The following is a 15607-nucleotide window of genomic DNA, read 5'->3' as shown; positions in this document are numbered from 1 at the left end:
TCTGGCTGTTGAAGGTCTTCTTTCTCTTAAGCAAAGACAAATACCACAGCCGATGTCTCTGCTTTATCTGGTCACGTAGCACCAATTGAAAAGAAAATCTATATATATGCATCTTTCTATTGTAAAGACAGCCCAGTTTTATTAAAAAGACCTTCCTTCCAGCATTGATACCTCTATAAACCTGACATGTTGCTTTAATTAATATCACAACTTTGCTTATAGTTAAGCTGTTGCTTCAAGCTGGTTGTCACTGGTACTAAAGATGATTCAGGTAGCTGGGGCAGGCTGTGAAATGAAATACTAGCATAGTTAAACTGACGTATGGAAAGTGGAACCGTAGGCAGCGCATGATTAAAAAAACAAATGTGTATATAAACCTGGAGCACTGTAACATTGGCAATGTCTCTTGAATCATTTTAAATTCCCAAAGTTACTGAGGTGATTGCAACATACGCTTGCGGCCGTCTTTCCACCTTTCACCCCTTCAACCATCTACCAAGTCCCACAGAGACAAGCAACGTTGAAAGATCTGCGGGAAGGAAAACAAAAGGCACATTACTCTCGAGAATGTTATTTGCTTTAGGCTCATTATGGATACTGGTGCTGACCACGGCGCTCATTTTGTGTTGTAAGTTGCAATAATCATCGCTATTTTGGATTTTCCACTGAATGTTTTCCAATACACATTATTTTATCTCCTAGGAGATTTTCTTTTTTAATGAGGAAAGGGCACAATGGGAAACGTGCGTGTCTCGTTGGGTTTTTTTGCAATCTGTTATTCTGTGCGCCACCTTTCACCCACATCCGTCCATTCTGAGTGGGGAATTGTAATGGAAGTCTCATAAGACGGACTGGAAGAGAAACATTTGAGTTAATACAAGCAGACGGATGCAACAATTAGTTAACTGAAGAAGAAGAAGAAGTGTGGGCAGCAGTTGGGGAGGTTAAAGAGCACTTGCTGTTTAAGAGGCAGAAGAGTTTACAGTGCATCTGTGTTTTAAATAATGTTTTATTATAGCCAACACATTTGATGAGATGTAATTGAGCAGTGGGAATAAGAATTTATGGCAAAAACAAGATCTTCTTTTCAAAGTTATTGAAGTAATTTATATATTTATATTATATGACTTTTATAAACACACTAGAATGCTGTGTTTCAATTATTAACATAGTTTTTGCTGCACACTGACTCGTGTTGTGGCAATGTGTTGTGTTAAACAGTCATTTCTCGTGCAAACTTTAATGGGCACATTGAGAAAATGCATGAGCATACATGTTCACGTCGACGTTTGATTGTAGTTAGCATGAAACATTACGTTACATCCAAGAAATTGTCAAAGAGACCTGGGATTTGTATTCACGGCATTTGTGTTGGCGACAAATATGAATTGCTACATAATGTTGTTTTAAAAAACATCCAGTGGTGTCACACTTACAAATATCGAAACACCGCCTTAAACCCTCTGTGGCTCGGTAACGTCACGACCATCCCCTCCACCATTCGTCATAAAAATCAGCCCATAGGCTAAAGATTTTAAAGTATCCATTCCAGAAACATACATGTCCGACGTATTATCCTGCGGGCCGGGCTGGTTTTGTTTTCAACTTTGCTGCAGTTCCATGTCTTCCAATGTTGAAGTAACTGGTAGCTTGTAGGACTAGACTTTTCAAGTAGCTTAAGCAGCGCTGTCAGTATTTATCACTCTCTGCAAGACCAGTGCGTGTAGATAATTGTTGTGTGTCTGTCTGTGTGTGTGTGTGTGTGTGTGTGTGTGTGTGTGTGTGTGTGTGTGTGTGTGTGTATTTGTGTGTGATGGCCGATGTGCCTGCAGGGATGCTGTGCAGGACTGATTGGGTTGGTGGCCTCCTCTCTGAGAATCTGCTGTAATGGTGCCAGGATGATTTATACCAGGCTTACAATGGCTTGTTTCATGAAAACACACACGCCCATGTACACACTTTCTCATGGTCTTTCCTATTTCTTCCCTCACCCGCTCCTTCATTCTCCCCGTCTCAATCGTTTCTCTCCTTGTCTGCATTCCCCCCCCCCCACCCCGACCTCCCTCTCTCATCCTAGAAAAAGTGAGTGAAGGTGATTTTGGATTTCGGGGCTTCAGAGACGTGCCCTCTCCTTCCTGCTTTCTCCTCCCTGACATTTTAATCTGCTTCTCAGTCGCTCACTGACCTTTTTTTCCATCCACCTCTTTTTCTTTCTTTATTCCCTCCTTCCTCTCCTACTTTTCCGTTCTTCTCTTCTTTCCTCCATCAATCCTCTCCTTTTTTTTCAGCACCCTCTCATTGTCAGTATTTCTCCTTTTCTCTATCAATCTACTGTAGCACTCCTCACTTAAATCGCCTGCCTCTCTCCGTCTCTTTCCCTCCTCTTCTCCTATAGCTTTTTCCGTCTCTGTCCATCGCACTCTCTTTCCTCCCTCTTGGTATTTTACACAATGGCAACTGACATTTCTGGCTGATGGTGCCTTCCTTTCCCTCTTGGCCTTTTCGATGCCACCTTCTGTGCTTCTTTTCTTTCCTTTGCCTCCTTTTTATAGCTCCTTTTTCGCTCCATCTCCGGCTCTTCTTTCTTTATTCATTTTCAGTCCTCGCTCCCGCTGGAGTCATCTCACAGGAGGAAACCTTTAGCTTTCCCGCTGGCTTTTTCTGGTTCACACCTTAGATTTTTCTATTTGATTAAGTCTTATCTTTTTCTGCATTATTTCTTTTATTCATTCCATGCATGCACTCCTTGTGTCTACCCCTCCTGCACGCTGTGTGGCTTTGCTATATCAAAAAAGTGTTATCAGCAGCTTAACTGACCATCGTTTAATTTGAATTTGAAAAAGAAACCTACAGAAAATTGGCACGACTTAATGTGATTGATAAAAACAGTGCAGTTAGCTAAAACCCAAACTGAACTGCGGTGAACACATGGCGAGATTAGACTTTACAAATCAGTGTGGCAACACAGAAACACCAGAGGCATATTTACACAGTAAACCGTCCCCAAATCCTTCCAGAAGGACTGGTGACACAGAATAGATCTTCCGCCTGACTCCTTGTCCAAACACAGCGCCGCGAGGCAACAGCCACGCCGTGCTTTCTTTCCTCTCTGCCCTGTGGCACGCAGGCCGGCTGTGATACGACTTGAACCAAAGTAGGGCAGCGTTTGTCTGCAGGCGGTCTGCTTGGAAGAAGCCGTGATGGAAAGCAGGGGACAGAGGGGAGGACGAGGAGAGCAAATATGGATGTTGTGGAGTTGCATGCATGGTTCTGTTGTTTTCTCTTTTAATCTGATCTCACCTCTGTGTGTCCTTGTTCCTAGTTTCCTATTTGTTTTGGAAGAAAACAGCTTTTTTTACTTCAAAGTTTCATTTGGAACCCCCAGCTGACTTTAAATTGAAATATCCATGTACTATCCAGAGGGCGGTGTGTGTATAACATGCTCAATTCTCCCTCAAGCTCTCAATCTTGCTGTCCACTGACATATTTTGACATCAGTGACCAGTTGAAGATGCACACAGAGTGTCTGGGTTATAATATTGATTTCTCAGTTGAGTTTTTCGTGTTCTTCTTCCCTTATGGACCACTTTACAGCTCAGTCTGCTGCCGGAAATTGGGGAAAATACATTTTGAGAGCACAGCTTCTGAGTGTGTGCAGGCTTTGGGACCACGAGGATTACTTTACATTTTACAGCATGTTCTCAGAGTGGATTTGAGGCCACCTCTGAAGAAACACAACAACCTGAGGCAGAGGCCAACGCTGCCACTGATACCTCCAAGCTATCCCTTTTGTTATCCCTCTTGACAGCAAACAGCGGCGCAAACTAAGAGCTGGTGGAAGCCCAACAGGGAGAGCTCACTGTCATGTATGCCAGTTCAATATGCACAGAGTAGTGTGACAACGGAGGTTTTACACATTTGATTTGAGGAAAGAATTAAAAGAAATGACCAATTCTGAAAACGAATGCATCCTTTTTTGGCTCAATTTTGTGCTTGTACAGTTGTTTTGTGGAGCTAATTTGCAGAGCTAATTCAGCATATGATACATTATTGTGACAGCAAAGTTATTTATATATTCTATATTGTGACTGTACATGCAGTCCCTCCTGTGTATGCAGGTCAATAATCAAACTGTAGCATAACTTCCAGTCACTGACAAAGACCCAAAAACTCAGAATTTCATGGATGATGTTCTGAAACTTGGGACAAAACTGTGGGATTTGGGAAGTAAATCAAAATCAGAGAGGACATCTTGTGACCACCAACCAAATATATCAAGTATGCCCCGAGTTTTCAGTTGAAAAACTGTGCAATATATTCTGCTATGTGTAGGCACGATGTGACAGCCCTCAAGCATGATAACAGTGATTTATCAAGATATAAATATATACGGAAGAGAGCCAGTCATGACTGTAATGTACACACTGTAATTCTGCATTATTAGTGTTGAAATGGTCATTCAATGTTTAACGGAAAAATTACAGGTTAAGCTACAGAAGCTTCAAGCAAGCTTATGAAGTCTGACATGTACGGGGGTGAGGGGTTGAAACGTTCAGACTGGAAAGGTCTAACTGAAGAGTTGAGATGAGTATCGGCTAAGAGCAATCGAGGATGTTGAACCAACTTTAAAGGGTTAGTTTGGGTATTTTGAAGTGGGGTTTGGATGGGGTACTTATGTATAGTCAGAGCAGAATAGAGTAGATGGTGGTCGGCACGCAACGAGTTTGGGGAGACAGACAGGATTGGCAACACGGAAAATATTTAAGTAACCAAAAAACAGGCCCACTTAAAATAAAATATCAGTTTTAAGTGTCAGACCCGTTCCAACATGGTACTGATGCCATTATATCTATACTCTCTTCAAAGAAACCAGACTCCTTTTACAAAACCATTAATTGTACAACCAGTTAGGTTTGTGTTAATGTGTGACTTTGGTGTTTCAGCCTCTCAGTTCAGGTCCAGACTAACCCTTTAAAATCGCTATAATCAATATTTTTAACATTTAAAGTGTAGCAACGACAATGTGAACAACCTGACCACGTTAAAGGGTTTTTTTTTTGTAATGATACACACACATATCACCTGGCTCTTCAGATTCTCTCAGCTTAATGAAACTTTAAAGCAAGTTTCAGCTTTTTTTCATCTGTTTTCAGAGGAAAAGACTCTAAAAAAACCACCGTACACTGACTGCTTATAAGATTGGCACAGCAATGAACATAGTGGATGCATTTAGCAGCTAAAAAGTCAAATATATGCCTCTGGAGTTGGAAGACAAACATGTTTGAATATGGTATTAGTCATATTTCTCTTTTAACAGTCCTCTAATGTACACTAATAGTCTGTATGTTTTCTACTTTGAGTCTTTAAGTAACTTCTTGATAAAATTACCGTCAGGACCACTTACTCTTCTATTGTGGAGCTTTCAATTGCTCCGAACACAACATGGAAAAATACTTTGTGTTTGAAATCTAATTTAAAAGCTTGCAAGTTAAATATGAACATATAGAAATATGGCAGTTATGACACTGCAGGTAACATGACAAAGATTTAAGATAACAATAAGGAGTAGACTGGATTCTTTGGGGGTAAAAAATGTATTGTTTTCTCCCCGACCTTGAGTCTTTTCTTCCCCAATTCTTCAGTACAAGGACGTAGTGAAAACTGTCTCACCTTATCCACGTGCTCTATATGTAGTGAGTGATTGCAGTGCAAAGGTGTAGTGTATAGCCTTATCCTCTGTTATCCTCTCCCCTATCCCATTTCTTATCAGCCCCGGAGGGAGAGCAGGGATTAACAAGTCCTGGAGTGAAGATGGTAAGTGCAGTAGAGGGAGCGTGGGGGAAACTTTAATACCTTGTAAACTCCACACTCTTATCTGGTTTGTAGCTTTGTATCAGATCTGGAGTCTGCACACTGTGCATGATTTATGGTGATACCAACTAGGTCAAGAGGGAGAGCGGTGACAGGGGAAGAGACCTACCTGAGTAAGGGATGAATAAAGATAAACTGGTTGGACGGAGATGAAAGGAGTAGGTTAAAGAGATGATTAGCAGTTGAGAAGTGAAGATGTTTGGGAGCTTGAAGAAGGGGGGAAAAAAGAAAACAAATTAGGAACTATAGAAACAGAAAATCGTGGGATCATGGTGATTAAGAAGTCAGCTTTCCTCAGCCGGCCCCAATTCTTACTGATCAAGATACCCCAGGCTGCAACGGCGGAGCTGAGACAAAAGCTTTAGCTCTTCTTTTTTTTTCAAGCTTTCAGGCCTTTCAATGGACTAACAATGCTCTAATGAATCAGCACCGAGCATACAATGGGTTCTCACCCAGAGAGTACTGTCCGACCTCATGACGGATCCAAAAATAAGAGCACTCAAGCTCAAGTACGTCTGTGAAGTGCTCGGTGCAAGTGAGTCATTAAAATGAAACCTTGTCATTACTGGACAACACTGATTCCACGGGCCCCGTCATCACGGACCTTGATACTCAAAATCAAGTCCTGATTAAAAGGAGAAAAAAATCACGCTGTTAATTTGTGGCTGGTAATTTCCACATCACATTATACTGCTAACAAAATTGGCAAACATGCTTGCTGACATTAAAGTTTAGCTGTAAGGACCAATGTGCCTAAAGACCAACACATCCCCATATCATAATGACTGGATAGCCAACGACTACAAAAATGACATAATCACTGTTCCCAAAACAACATGCAGCGTACCAACGATAGGCGTACTGGACCTTCGCTGTTTGGTTGGGTTAAGGAAACAAAACTACCTGGTAAGCTTTAGGAAAACATCATGGTTTGGGTTGAAATCACCAGGTTACTTCTGTAACTTCAGGTACCATCGTGTCTACTTTACAAACTTGCGTCACGTAATGTAAGTTATGTAACTTAACCTACGTTGACTAAAGTATACACGGACAGCAGTCTCCTGAAATATAGTCCTGTGCTTGACCATTCATCCCCGATCACCAGGACTGATGCTCTTTATACTTCCCTGCACGTCCTTCTTTGCTGCCCTGATAATTACTACAGCCACTAGAGGTCGCTGCCTAAAGATGAGTTGTAATAAGTTGCTTTAGTCGACCCATATGGTTGTTTTTCTGATGAGGACAAGCTGGAAGTACAGCCTTACAGAGATACTCATGTAGCTGTAGACTCTTAGTCTTTTTGTTTTCAAGCAGCGGTTAAAAGGAATAAGCATCAGCAATATTTTCCACGAGATCCCTGGGTGAATTGAAGAGCGATGAATTGCTTGATTTACAAACCAAATTAGGGTGATCCTTGAAAGCTGGAGAGTAACATGAGACCAAGATCAACAAAATGACCCGTATCTTCTCTGCATCCAGGGGTGGTGTGGAGTTGGCAGCTGCCCTCTACACCCAGTGAATTCACTGCTGGGCACTAAACAGCCTCGCTGTGAGTGTTAAGATTTCTAGAGACCATCCTGGCGTAAAGTAAAGGTCGAATAAAAATAAAACTCAAAGCAGCATTTAGCTCATTATCCCAAAGCACACATTCTTAGCCTGTGGACAGCAGATATATTCTGGTCAGGCTCCTTCTTACACTTTAGACTGTGACCCCTGCTTCATACTTTTCAAATATATTGAATGGATAAAATACTCAATAAAATGCACTGACTTCTACAAAACAAGCTGGTGAATAAACCCATGTCTTTTTCTAACTAATTACTACCGCCAGGACAGCCATCAGCTTTCCTACCAGGAGGTCTGTATGCGGCTACCTGAGCAAGTAAATGAATGCATTCACAGAGACAGGGGAGTCGTCTCAAGTTGGGATTTATAAAATGTGGGCTTTGTAATTATTTCAGGGAACATTCAGACCAAAGATGAGAGATGAGGGTGAAGTTTGAATGGAACAGACGAGCAATTTACCAATCAGGTAGACTGACTCGACAAAGAGCGATTGTTAAAATATGACAGTTAATATGACACACGAGGAGATTAACTCTTAAAAATGACACGTTCCTGGGTGTTTTTTCTCCATTTTCATCATGTCTTATATTGTGTTTATGTATTCAATGTCTTTTCATAATGTTGGCAATGCTACATTTGGCTCCATTGATTTTTTTTTTTTTTTTTTTGGATGTGTCAGTCAAACACCCTTTTAATAAACTTTTCTTTTTATCCTTTATGGCCTGATTCAAACCAGAAAACTGAACCTCTTTCCTGGCTTGCGCAGTTGCCGTCAACAGGTGATACCATGGAGTCCTGTCGCCTCTGGGTGTCAACGCTGGCTGCAGTGTGGATGTCAAGACCCTGGTGCAAAGAGTGTGAACAGTACAGGCTGAGGACATAGTTACACTGAGGAAGTGTGGAGATCACACATGTAATTGATGAATTAACCCCCAGAAAAAGTGATTTTAGCAGGGTCACGATTTTACATTGTTTTTATATCTAACAAGCAGAATAATTAGCCCGAGTATTCCCAGCCTCGATGATATCTTAGTATCCTTCATTCATGATGATCTATAGGTAGCAACCTTAGCAAATAGATACCAATAACGCTATTCTTACTGCTTAGCCGAATTAGCTAACGCTCCTAAGCCTTGAAAGTGCCACCGGTGTGTCAGTTATTACTTTGTTACTTACTCAAGTTCCCACAAGCACCGGAAGTATCACCCATTATCAGTTGCGTTATCTAAAACACACGCGTATTCACAGTACAACACGTCCAGCAGCATCAATCACTTGAATTCACACACGCTGTTGTGATGTTTCCCTCCCATATTCTTTGGCTGCTGCTGCAATGTTTTCCCAGTGTTCAAGGTTTCACCTTGAGTCAGCAGCACCGTGTTTTGATAGTCCTTTCATCCCTCTCTGTTAATGTTCAAGCTCCTGTCCCAACACTTCTAACCAATATTTGTCACTCATCACGAGGAGCTTACTGTCTTCAAAGTGGTATCTAGCCCGAGGCTGAGGTAGACCAGCAGGCAGGAAGCCAAACTGTATTTCGGGGAGGAAAATGGTGAACCAATCCACAGCCCAATGTTTTTAAATGGATCTTGTCTGCTTCCTGTTCGGGGGCCTTGGACTGTTTTGGTCATTTTTTCTATGAACGTAAAGAAAATGTTCCGTCATGACCACTGTCCAGAGGGCTGGTTCTGGGGCTGACCCTGATTGAGTCAACAGCACCAAACAGTGTACAGTTTTAAAGAGCAAAGATAGAGTTATGCTTGTAGTGAGTTCTCTTAAGATAAAAGCTTTTCCGCAGCATTTCACGTTCAGCCTTGGCAGATATTTTTATTCTCTAAATGCTTCCCATTCACCTTTTGACCGTATGACAATTATGCCATTAGCCTCTTCTTTCTAACCTCAGTCATCTCTCTGCTAGCCATTGCCACAAACCCACATCAAGGGTAGAGAAACATAACGAATGTTGATGCTGCCATTCAGGGCACAAGGGGTCAAATAATGTGCTAAAGAACAAACATAATGTGTCATATGCTATGGTGCCATGAAATTATTTTAAGTCAAGTCGTGCTCCTTCTCAGCGTCACAAATCAGTCCAATCTCAACACACAGCGGTGTAACACGATATGATTAAGTGTGATTTACACTTGGCAAGGATGTCATTATCTCTGATGTCCATCGCAAATAAACATCCATAAATGCACTCTACTTGGAAAAAGACACACATTACATTTTCTTTGGTATCAAAGTAATGCAGTGATAGGTGTCAGTACATCCATGGATACGTTCCAACAAGGTGACTGCTAAGAGCTAATTCGTCATGCTTCTAATGCCTATTAGCCAACGTGATGACAAATGAATGCAAAAAAGGAGGCTCGAAAGTCTCCAGTCATGTATGAGATGACCACAACAGGAATCTTAAGCCTTTTTCTGGTCCTCACCAAGTGGATTTTGTGCTTAAACCTAACCAGAGCATGAGCGTATTGTTGTTAAAGGATAAAATTGGTAATTGAACCTAAAGAAATGTAAAGTTTCCGTGATTTGCAGAACAATAAAACTGCCAACTTTTATTCAGGCGATTGGGTTTAAAATATTCCTCCTCAAATGAAAAAAGCTGGAGCGAAGCCAGCAACAACTGTTCAAATGTGTGTCAGTAAAAGATCGAAAACCTCTGTCTCATAGCAACAGAACATACTGGAGCACTTGTGCCAGTGTGTTGATACCATTTGGCATCATACAGCACACTGTATATCTCTACAGACTGCTCATCCTTCCCCATATCATACAACCTAAATCATGTCAAATTAAGCCGGCTATAAATAGCTGACCTATATCACACTAACCCACACCACGCTAACTATCAGAGTTGAACTCCTGCAGCTCGGAGAGCGATCGGCTCCGGATGCATCTCGTTAGCGCGGCCCACCGGAGGCCTGTGCTACTTCAAACACCTCCAGTGCTGCTGCTGCTGCTGCTGCTGAGCCGGCTGCCTGCTGCTGGCTATAAATAGAAACCAATCTGCAGCCCCACCTAATGAGCACAATCCACTTCAGACCCAACTGTCAACAACCAGCCAGTGTGCATGTGCACGCGTGCGTGTGGGTGCGTAAAGATAAAGCTGACCGTGCAGTTTTGATCACGGGTCGGCTGCAAATCACGGCTCTGTCAAGGAGTGTGTGAGTGTAAATGTGTGTCTGTACGTGTGTGTGTGTGTGTGTGTGTGTCCATTAGGTTCTCGCTATCTTTTGTTGCTAAATATAGATGAAGCAAATTTCCGAGTTGCCTCAGCAGGATGACATCAGCCCGACAAGCAAATCGCCCTCTCTCTCTGTCTGCTCTCCCCTCTCTCCCCTCCTTCGTCTCTCTTCTCCTTGACTTCCTCAAAACTTGCTGACCTGTCTTACCTCCAAAGTGTGTCTGTGTCTGTGTGTGTGTGTAGCCTACTCGCATATGTTTCTGCACATCTCTTTGCATGAATATGTGAATGTATTGTCTGTTTGCAGCACATGCAAAACAGTATTACGTACGATATATACATTGTAAAAAAGTTATTTATAAGTTACAGCGGACTTAAATTGTCTGGTTAACGATCCATTCCTGAATTCATAATAAGTTCTTGAGGCTTAAAGTTTTGGGAGTTAATAAAATGTCCTACTCATCAAATTAAGTTCCTTAAGAAACAGTGTTAGCTTATTAGCATACCTCTCAGCATGCAGTGTGTGAAGCATAAACCTCTCGAGTTTTAGAGAAAAGTTACATGGTGGAAACGTCTTACTGTACATGAATCCTGTGAGATTTTCTTGGATTAAAATAAATTTCAGTTTAATAGTTAGTATTCAGTTATGCACTTTATTCCACAACACATGTCTTGGAGTTTTAATCATCTCTTCAAACGTAGTACTTAATACAATAACGATTGATTCTGATTATGCAGCACTTGTCAGTTTAACTCGATAGTTGTTGCTTGAGCTTGACTGCCCGCAAACTGGTGCAACTGGCTGAATATCTCTTTTCCAGTGCTGATCCAGTCCGCTCAGTCCTTCCTTATTCCGTACGCTGCTCGTTTCTAGCACAAACTGAACCAGGCAGGCTGTTTTATGTTAATTTAATACATGCTTGCTCCTTCATTTTCCAAAAATGGGCACCAAATATTGAATATTTCATGCCGCCTTGATGAAATACAGAAGTATTCAGGACACAAATATAAGTTCTGTATTTTACAATTTTCACTTTTGATTATTTTGTGTGCACAAGGAAGAGAAATTGATTAAATAAGCCTCGGCTTCCCCCTGAAGCTCAGGTAAATCTGTTTGTCTGGAGGCTGATTGGTTTCGATGTCGAGATGAAACTTCACAGATCTGAAATAAAGTTATGTATGACTGTAATTACATCAGAAGCTGTGGTTGGTACACAGACAACCCACACAGCTCTTCACTTTTAATAAGCCCAACCATAATAATAATAATATTAATAGTAATAATAATAGTAATGCTGGCTTTGGCCGCGGCATCTCTCTTTGCACAAGTCCATGAAAATGGGTGACAGTGCTGTGAAAATACAGACCAAGTGTACCCAAGAAAAATCTCTCTCTCTCAAAAATGTAAGAACTTTGGACAAAATTCCAAACTAGGTCAGCCGACTGACTATTTTAAGGCGGCAGCATAACTTTTGAGAAAAGAAATGACCAGAGGTGGGCCTTTCTAGCCTGTTTGATAAAGACATGTTCGTGTTGCAACCCTCTGACAGAGCGCAGAATCATGTCTTCATTATTTGTCTCATGGTGGCTTAATGATGCGCCTGCCCTCCTCAAGCTCCCACGCCAGAGCTGAGGGACATCTTCTTAAAATGTCAGACAATATGTGCTGATGTCTGTGTTTTCGTCAGCCATTTTTTTCTGTTGTCTTTCTGACGCCCTCAGTGTAGAATAACTTCTTGTCAGCTTCACTGGCTGATGTTTGAAAGCCGTCTTCCTCTCTGCCTCTCTCGCTCTGTATCCCTTTCAGTGTGGATGCTGTTTCAAACCTACACTAATTAGTGCAATTGTGGCTCAATAACTGTGGATCGATGGTGCTCAGCCTCCTACTGGGAATGACACTCTGGAGGCCGATCCACACATCTGTCGCACCGGGGAATATGACACAACAGAGGGCCTGTCAGCCCCGTCAGGTGACAAGTGCTGTCACGGCTTCAAGGGGGAAAGAAAATTATAGAGATCAATGTTTAAAGAGACTCACTCCAAAACGCTACATATCTATTATTGGCAGGGCAGGGGGTCATTATGTCTCATTTGCGTTTCTGCTTTTGACATTTAAAGTGGTAATCTGTGGGATTCTCGCTTCTTTCATTTCGGGGACATTGAACTTAACTCCCCCAGAGAGACCACCTGTCAATCAAATACTGAGGCCAGCGTGGCCTTTGTACTGTTATTGCTGTTTGTCTTTCATTGGATGTGTCATCAAACGTTTTTTTTTTTTTCCTGTTCAGCTTTGGTGCTAACACGCTAAACTCAGACGGTGAACACGGTCAACGTCATGCCTGCTTAGCATCAGCATGTTAGCGGTGTCATTGTGAGCCTGCCGATGGCTGAATACAGCCTCAAAGAGTTAAATCGCCACTGAGTTGTTTCAGAATGGGTTTCGAGAATGAAAATAAATTAAATGTATTCACATGCATAACAAACTAATGTTGTTTATAGGTTAAACTGGATGCAGCACATGAAATGTATATACTATATACAGTATGTGCACGATTAATCCATACAATGTGTCACTGTATAAGTGTGCTACAATTTCAAATTCTGTCCTCATCTGTGCATATAATCCAGGAACAGGATGCACAGCAGTAGGTTAAGTCAGTGCCAAGATGCTTTGAGCAACATGTTTCTGTTCTTCTGCTGCAAACTGGGCACAAACAGAGCAACTCGCCCAATGCTGGTAAAATATGCAGCTCACTCACCAGCCAACAAAACAACAATAGTTTGTGGTGGACAAACAAAGATGACTTTGGACCCTGGCTACAAATTACTATCAATGTTTTCTTCACCCATTTCTGTGATTTTCTTCTGATTAGTTTGTTGAAGATTGTATCATTATTTGGTTCGTGCTCTCACTGAATCATGTGTGTGATTTTAATCCACTTCTTACAACGAGCTCTTACAGAAGTCACATCAAATGTTTCTTTTAAACCTGCTTCACACACACTGAGGTACATGTAGCTCCTGCAGTTTGACTGATTGTCGAACATGCCATTAATTTTGCCCCCGCAATTATTTTTTACCTAATTGCCACAGTCCACACAGGCAGTACATTTGAACTGCTTCATTCACATGATGTGCAGCGTGGACTCGATGACAACCACCCGCATGTTGCAGAAAGAGCAGATCTGAGCTCTGTTGACAGCAGTAAGTGAGATGTGGAGTGAAGTGGAGCGTGCAGATTCTGTGACATTTCCAGCACATGGTCAGTTATTTGGGGATCGGTTCAGGGGGGATTTTCATCCTGTTTAAAAAAAACTAAACTTCCATCTCCGTCATCGTGAGCTATTCAGAAAGAAAAAAAAACAGAAGAACATATGCTGCCAGTTGACATTAGTACCACAATTTTCCACTGTAATTTATAACCCCATTGAGAGCAAATTAGATCACCAGCTGGCCACACACACAAAAAAATTGTCTGCTGTTCAGTGCAACAGACAAAGAGCAAGACTTGAAAAAACAGTGAAATGGCATTATTTGTCGAGGGTGTGTCGTGAGTGAGTTATTTCAAAGACATTCCCGTGAAGGTGTATTTCATATTTGTGTGTCTGTAAATAGAAAGCTGACCTCCCCTGCTGACCTTTGACGAGCGTGTACTTTATATTTAATGATCACTAGTAATCACATTTCCATGTGCATTTCATCATTATTGCTGTAATACATCTTTGTGTACTTTCACTCCTGTCAACCATCGCTTATAATTGAATACATTGTGATCTCGTTGATCTGCTCTGTACATGCGACATCTATTGCACGTCTGTCCGTCCTGGGAGAGGGATCCCTCCTCTGTGGCTCTCCCTGAGGTTTCTTCCGCATTTTTTCCCTGTTAAAAGGGCCTTTTTTGGGGCAAGTTTTTCCTCACTCGAATCGAGGGTCGAAGGACAGAGGGTGTCGTCTCTGTACAGATTGTAAAGCCCTCTGAGGCAAACTGTGATTTGTGAATTTGGGCTATACAAATAAAATTTGATTTGATTTGATTTGATTTTTGATCATTTTGATCACTGCGAGCTCTTTGCAACATCAGTAACAAATGTGCCACCAAGTCACGTGGCAGGGGACCCAAAACATCCATCGAAGAGCTAGCGGTGATGACTGTTGTGTGTCGCCTCACATCGTCTTGTGTATCGCAAAAGCTGACAGCCACCTAGCTTGTAGGTTCTGCGCCTGCGTGAGAGGAAATACCTCTCCATACCACGAGGTTTTGGTGGTATGTAATCGTCAATCGAAAAGGTAAACTGGAAGTCTCCAGACAGCAGATTCACACCACTCTCGTTAATAGAGCCACTTCTAATCAAGAAAATGTCAGAAAAAAGTCAGAAACGGTGCTGGCAAAGAACTGGAGACGAAAAATTAGGAGAAAGAGCACTAATGGGTGAAATCATGGGTATTTCAGACTTAATATCTAAAAGCGCCCAATGCATCTGCTCGGAAAAATATGGACGCCCAGCTGCAAACAGGTGTTTGAATGGTCTGCAAACTTCACAAGCAACTACAGCAGCTGATTGAACAGTTAAAAAAAAGACAGGAGGAGTTGGCTGCTAAACCGTACTCTCAGAGACTTCTATTGAGCAGAGAACTGAATGAAAATGACAACTACAAATTAGTATTTACTGCACATTTCACAGAACAAACACTATATAAAGTAAAAAGTGATGAAGAGGTATAAGATAATTGTGATGTCATGTGTGTTTATGTCGGTGGAGTCGGGTACCTGGATCTTGCCCGAGTTTTATGACTTGGAGATCTGACTCGGACGACCGTTCCATCGCACTTTTCCGTTTTTTTCCCCCGAGTTCAGAGTATAAATGAAGCACGATGCCATTCGAAGATGCTCAACAATATTGGCCGACTGCCGACCGTCACCCTGGTGTGTTAGTAACGACTCAGTAATAGTGGTAATGAAGGCGTGACATTTCAGAG

At 41.8% G+C, this 15607-nt stretch overlaps 1 protein-coding gene across 1 annotated transcript in view; it reads right to left on the bottom strand.

Annotated features, from left to right (window-relative positions):
- elfn2a (extracellular leucine-rich repeat and fibronectin type III domain containing 2a) overlaps positions 1–15607 on the bottom strand; it is a 247834-nt gene that overhangs the window by 52021 nt on the left and 180206 nt on the right. The window lies entirely within an intron of this gene.

Source organism: Pagrus pagrus, assembly GCF_965226575.1.
Source record: "Pagrus pagrus genome assembly, chromosome: 2".
Lineage (NCBI taxonomy): Eukaryota > Metazoa > Chordata > Actinopteri > Spariformes > Sparidae > Pagrus > Pagrus pagrus.
This window is presented reverse-complemented; position numbering and strand designations above follow the sequence as displayed.